The sequence below is a fragment of the Lolium rigidum genome, chromosome 5 (assembly GCF_022539505.1).
Source record: "Lolium rigidum isolate FL_2022 chromosome 5, APGP_CSIRO_Lrig_0.1, whole genome shotgun sequence".
Classification (NCBI taxonomy): Eukaryota; Viridiplantae; Streptophyta; class Magnoliopsida; order Poales; family Poaceae; genus Lolium; species Lolium rigidum.
In genome coordinates this window covers 76,486,656-76,493,665 of record NC_061512.1, presented here as the reverse complement: position 1 = coordinate 76,493,665, position 7,010 = coordinate 76,486,656, and the positions used below count along the sequence as shown (strand labels likewise).

Sequence of the window (7,010 nt, the reverse complement as noted above, 5' to 3'; positions counted from 1 at the left end):
AAGCAAGAAGAGGCAAAGTGCCCCTTCTTACGACATAAGTAGCAAGTGTTCCCCTTTTTCTTTATTGATTTCTTCTCTTGGGGAACAATATCTTGATTCTTCTTCGGAAGTGGCCTATCTTCAACTTGAGGTCGAGCTTGAGCTTGACTTTGACCTTGTGGCCGTTTCCCTTGCTGTTTCTCACTTAAGTGCTTCTTCTTCTTCAATGGGCATGATCTAACATGGTGCCCTTCAACTTTTCACTTGAAGCAAACAATCTTGGCCGAATCATTGGAATTGAAAATTTTATAGAAAAATAAATTATTATTTTGGTCTAAGAAGTAGCAGATGAAATCACGGCATAATAATTTTTTGCACAAAAACGTTAGGAGCATAGAGGCATTGTTCTGAAATAATTTCCGTAGTGATACACGTCACCATTCTTTTAGCATACTGTGGCATTTGTAAGGGCAATCAAATTACATTACTATGTTATATGCTACATGATGATATAAGAATACTATTGTAGGACTTATGTTAACTCTATGGTACCATTCCAGAGCAAAAAATTCATGTTTACTGCTTAGATATCTGAATAAAGTTCTGCAAGCAGGTGTTCTGAACTTAATCAGGGGGAGAGGAACCTGAAGTTGATTTTCTTAGATCACTTTCTATGGCAGATCCAATTCTTACAAGGACGGAAGAAGCTTTGAGATGGTCAATTCCCTATCTGGAAGAGCTAGCTGAAGATTTCATGTAGTTTATGAACTCCTATTCTTAGAGCTGGAGGCTCGAAACATCTGTGTCGGTGTATGCCGTACCAGTTTAGACTTATAAGCTTTCGTTTTCTGTTCTTTTATATTGGTTGCCATGACAATTGACAAGAGTATGATTGTTACCTGTAGATACGGAGCATGATTTGTTCTGTTTGCTTGTGCATAGCTGTGTTTTTGCACATCTGTATTGATTTAACGCTTTTGCTAACTAAAACGCCCACCCTAATTTCTCCATCGTCTACTCCTTAGTTATTCACAATCGACATAATGTAATTTAATTAATATCTTTTACCTTTTTTCAGGGCAATGAGAGCCCTGACCCGAAAATAAAACGACAAGAGGCATTCAGTCAAGCCTCAGGTTTGACGACAACAAAATTATGCCCAGTCAAGCCTCAAAATATGCAATACCGAAGACCTATGTGCCCAAAATAATAAATCAGGTATGTATCTTTGTTGCCCTATAGTATTTAAGTACACAAATGGATGCCCAAGTCATAATTATGAACTCGCTCCCTTAATAATTCTCATGTACCCAGCGTTTACATGTGTCGACATGTCGTTCTTGCATCTATTACTTCAGTAGACAAAGGTGTCAAATTCTATCAGTCTGGCTCAGGATACATATAGGCCGAAATAGTCTTCAAAACTGCATGTATATATTCTGAAATAGCTGAAATCAGTTGTGGGTATAAATGTACTTTGTCTCATCTCTTCAAGAACCATTGGTGATTATTCCCATCTCCCTATTTGCCTGCTGTATTGCCCCACTCAGAATGGAGTCGGCACGCTCTAGATATTTGGCTCTGAGGTAGAGAAGGTGCTCTGCTTCACTGGGAATCTACTTTCGGATGGTGGTGTCTGAACAATTGATGTTTGATTACACCTCTACTTATATCCTGTAGTTTGCTTCCGCGTCAGTTTTCTGGGCTGAGAAGTTTGAGTTCTGTAATGGTTTTGCCTGGGTGTCTTGGCATGCTCCTGCGTGGGCACTTATGTTACAATCTGTAATCGATCTAAAAATGCTATAACTGGTGTTTTTTTTTTTTACTTTTGAACTACAGATGGTTTGTGGGACATTGTTACCTCTTATATTTCAAGTTTTCTTTAATAATACAGTACCATATTTTATTCTTCCACATCACAACCACTCTACGGGCGCGGCGTGCCGCCGCGCTATTGCTTCCTAGTTTGATTTATATGAGTGGTTAGTGATGTCTTTTGGTTTAACTAATGCACCTAGTATTTTCATGAGACTAATGAACTATGTTTTGCGTGATTTTATTGGCAAGTTTGTGGTTATGCACTTTGATGACATATTAATTTACAGCTGCAATGAATCTGATCATACTATGCATATTCGACATGTTTTGCAAGTGTTGCGTGATAATAAACTCTATGGTAATCTTGAGAAGTGCATATTTTGCAAAGATAAGGTCATATTTCTGGGTTATGTTGTCTCTAAGCATGGAGTAAAAGTAGATTCATCTAAGATTGAAGCAATTCAAAATTGTCCTAGTCCCATGAATGTGAGTCAGGTGAGAAGTTTTCATGGTCTTGTTGGGTTTTATAGACGTTTTCTTCCCATATTTAGTACTATTGATGCACCTTTGAATGAATTGACTAAAAAGGGTGTTGCATTTGAGTGGGGCGCAGCCCAAGATCATGCATTTGATGAGCTGAAACGTATGTTAACTTCTGCACCGTTGCTTGCACTTCCTGATTTCAATAAGCAATTTGAGATTGAATGTGATGCTAGTGGTATTGGAATTGGTGGTGTGTTGATGCAAGAGGATCGCCCAATTGCATATTTTTCTGAGAAACTTTCTGGTGCTAAGTTGAACTATCCTATATATGATAAAAATTGTATGCTTTAATTAGAGTTTTTGAGGTTTGACAACATTATTTGTGGCCAAAAGAATTTATCATACATTCTGATCATGAAGCTTTAAAATATTTGAAAGCTCAATCTAACTTGCATAGGCGTCTTGCTAAGTGGGTTGAGTTTATTGAGTGTTTTCCATACATTATTAAGCATAAAAAGGGAAAAGATAATATTGTTGCCGATGCTCTATCTAGGAAGAATATGCTATTAAATCAACTTGATGTTAAAATTCTTGGATTAGAAATACTATGTGATTTATATGCTACTGATCATGATTTTGCTGATCAATATCTCTTGTGTGCTATTGGTAAAGCATGGGAAAATATCACATACATGATGGGTTCTTGTTTAGAGCTAACAAACTATGTGATCCAGAATCGTTTGTGTGTTTGCTCTTATTGCAGGAATCACATACTGGAGGTTTGAGGGGTCACTTTGGGCGTGAGAAGACGGTACTCATGCTAGCTGATCACTTTTATTGGACGAAGACGAGGCGGGATGTGGACAGGTATGTGAAAAGATGCATTACTTGCAACAAGTCCAACTCCAAGCTGAAGCCTCACAGTTTGTATACTCCTTTACCGACACCTACTACGCCATGGGAAGATATAAGTATAGATTTTGTGTTAGGTTTGCCGCGTACTAAATGATACCATGATTCTATATTTGTGATAGTGGATAGATTTTCTAAGATGCCACATTTTATTGCCTGCCACAAAAGCAACGATGCGTCGCATATTGCTAACCTCTTTTTCAGGGAGATTGTACGTCTACATGGAGTCCCGGAGACTATTGTTTCTGATCGTGACGTGAAGTTTATGAGCTACTTCTGGAAGACACTTTGGGGAAAGCTGGGGACAAAGCTACTTTTCAGTACTACTTGTCATCCCCAAACTGATGGTTAAACCGAGGTGGTGAATCGAACATGATCACAACAGTTGAGATCCATGATCAAGAAGAACTTGAAGGAGTGGGAAGACTGTTTGCCGCATATTGAGTTTGCCTACAACAGGGCGGTACATTCTACCACAGAGCTATGTCCGTTTGAGGTGGTGTATGATTTCAAACCCATTACTCCAAGAGGGAAGATTTTGTACGGAAGATACATGAGAAGACTAAAGAGCTGATTGAGAAGAAGGCAAGAACAATGTTGCAAGGATGAACAAGAAGCGCAAGGAGATGTTGTTCAAGTCTGGTGATATGGTCTGGTTTCATTTTCGCAAGGACAGGTTCCCCAAGCTACGGAAGGCCAAGTTGCTTCCTCGTGGTGCTGGTCCTTACAAAGTGCTTGCCAAGATCAATGACAATGCATATGCTATAGATCTTCCAACTGATAAGTTTAGTGTCAGTAATTCTTTCAATGTTGCTGATTTGACACCATATGACGGAGAAGACCTTGGAGCATCGAGGTCGACGCCTTTTTAAGGGGGCGGGGAGATGATGAGGACATCCCAACCGAACTACTACCTCCGTCATTGCAAGATGAAGATGATGTTGCTATGAAGTTCAAGTCCAATGAAGTCAGGATTGGACACATTACAAGGGCTCGTGCGAAGCTACATAAACAACATGTGAATTCACTCCTGAATGATACTTTGATCGATGAGAACTTTATACTGCCTAAGTCCTTTCATTTATGTATGATTAGGTATGAAGATGGAGCAAGCGTCGCACGAGGAGGAGAGGAGCAGTTGGACATGGTGCTGGACGTGAAGACATCCCATGGACGCGCGAGGGAGGAGCGGGAGGCATGCGCGAAGGAGGGAGAAGGAGACGTCAAGACCAGCGTCACATCTGGGCAGCCCGGCGCCATGCCCGGCGCCGCCGGCCCCTTCGCCGGATGGTTCGGTCCCGACCGGACCACCCACCGGTGCACACCGGGTGGGATCTAGGGAGCCTAGCCCCTTGGCCCAGTGGCAGCCCGACGTCTCGCCCGGTTCCTGCCGGCCGCCCGGCGCCACACCCGGTCCGATCGGACCCCACGCCGGCCGAGTCCGAAACAAGTTTGGCCGAATCCCGTTTTGGGTCGGTTTGTATCCCTTAGATCCGATCTCTGGTCGTCCTGAATCCCTATATAAGTGCCCAGGACGTAGTTGTTTGCTATGCAAAACTATTGATACCAACACTCTCCAATTTATTTCGATCTGGAGTTTTATGCTACTGAAAGTTTGTGTGATCTGCTGTTCCATTCGAAGATATGGCGCGCGCAACTGTATTCTTAAATGTTATTCACCTGACCCCCATCTTGTGACTTGCTTTCTTCAGTAGAGGTGTAGGCGCTTTCTAGAAGTAGAGTATGCAGATGTGGATTCATTAGCCGATGCGGGGCACAAGTCAGGAGACTACGTAGAACGAGAATCCGGTGATGGGTATGGAAATCCCACTTCTTAATGTTAGTCGTGCTTTTATAAATGCTTTTGCGGGATTTCCTTAAACAAAGAGAAATGTGGTGATACATGCCTTAACAGGTGAAAATGAGTACTGGTACCCTAATTCTAGGTGTTCATGACGCTATGAATCTAACTCTTTTTGAGAAAGGCGAGGAGAGCAATTCGACCCGTAGGAGGAGGGTGAGAGGCATAAATCTCTATCTGTTTACGCTAGAAGATTGCAATCTACTGCTTCGTGGTCGGCGGCTACGTGCGCAAGTGTGTGGAGTTACGAATATCTTGCAGGGTTGAGAGCTGTTGCACTGGCGACATGAATCAATCGAGAGACTTCGACGATGTCATACAAGTTATCTTCCACTATCATCGATATCATCGCTGTGTTCATCGCGTGTTCATCACCATCCACCTCGCTTACTGAGAAGATCGGGCAACCCCTTTTAAATGATGGCGGCCCCTTTCGTGGCCACGTGTATGGGCGTACTAGTGGCCCACCCTTTGGGTGCACCACGGGTAATAGCAGCGGTGCACCAAAAATTTGGTGCGCCACAGCTAAGGCGTCCATCTATTGCCCTTTTCCTAGTAGTGTACATTCAAGTTCCATATATTCACAAGTCCAAACAAGATAGTGTTAGTCCAACAATAAATCATAATAGATGAATAAAGGTTCATCTATTTGTAGGTTTGTGCTCTCTAGGCTACTGAAGCGTTACAACAGGTCATGCACATCAAGTTAACACACGCCACAACTCTACAGAAAATTAGAAGGTTTAATACAATCCACTCAGGCACGTGTATTTAGCTGGTGGTACTAGAAACTAAACTCACATGGAAGGAAACCCCCACATGAGTTTATTCAGATTACAGTATGAAAAAATCCACGATATCTCATGACGCACAACAATTTATAAGAAGGTTTATAGCATTCAAAATACATACATATGAGCAAGCATAATCATGTATAAAAATAACATGGCATAAAGGCGCGCACACACAGAGCATGGAAAACAATAATAAGAACGACTTGTGAGGATGTTCATGGAAAGAGGTTAGCTTGCGTACAAAGATGGTCTCAGTTTGGCTCTAGGATTTCAGCCATATCGCGGTGTCGGTTCGTAGAACGCCGATCGCGAAACGCACCTAACAAGCATTATCTTTACGAGCTTAATAAGATATCTCACACAACTTTGAAACTCGTATCATTGGATATATCTTTTCAAAGGATTTTTTCAGATTTAAATCACGTCAAATGGAGTTTCGGTTTGGAAAATGTATATGCTTAAAAAAAATTATGTTATTCACAAATATTTCTGCGAAAATTTTAACGGGCCGAAATTGAGACGGGTTGGCTGGCCGTGGGCTGGCGCGGACGGCCGTGTCGCCGCAGGCCACCAGCCTGGGCTGGCCTTAGTTCGCCAGGAGGCCCACGAGGCCACGCGACCGAAACGGTACGCGTTTCTGTTTTGGGACGACGCCGTCGTCTTCAACCTCACATCGAGGCCGACGCGCAGAGAGGCGCGGACGAGAACGATGCCGATGCTCCGAGGCTCGCTGGTGGTATCCGAGGTCACGATCGAGGTCTCCGTGATTCTCCGCGTCGAGGAAGGCAGTCCACGGTCGCGGGGAAGCACAGGAAGCGCCGCGAGGAGCTCGTGTGTGCGAGCGCGACCACGTCCAGACGTGGTCGGTGCCGAGGCCACGGGACACCATTCGTAAAACTGAGGACACCGGGAGATATAGGGGAATAATAGTGACCTTTACTGACATTTTAATTGGAGTATAAAGCTTTAAATCGGTCGCGATGATCTGAGGACCCTCGGAGACGATTTGGGTCGATTCGACCAAAAGCAAGCACTATTCCCAACTAAAATTTGAAGAGAGGTTATGGGGAAAGAGAGGAAGGTAGGGGCCCGATTGGACGCTCGGGGGATCGAGGGGGAGGTGGGCGCCCGTGGTTTTGCAACAGGAACAGGAGAGAAGATAA

At 43.2% G+C, this 7,010-nt stretch overlaps 1 long non-coding RNA gene across 1 annotated transcript; it reads left to right on the top strand.

The window, feature by feature from the left end:
* The first annotated feature begins 278 nt into the window (after positions 1 to 278).
* On the top strand, positions 279 to 1,885 carry LOC124658102. The gene is made up of 3 exons (XR_006989011.1): positions 279 to 696; positions 1,058 to 1,197; positions 1,294 to 1,885. It is a non-coding gene; the product is annotated as an uncharacterized LOC124658102 (long non-coding RNA).
* The last annotated feature ends 5,125 nt before the right edge of the window (positions 1,886 to 7,010 follow it).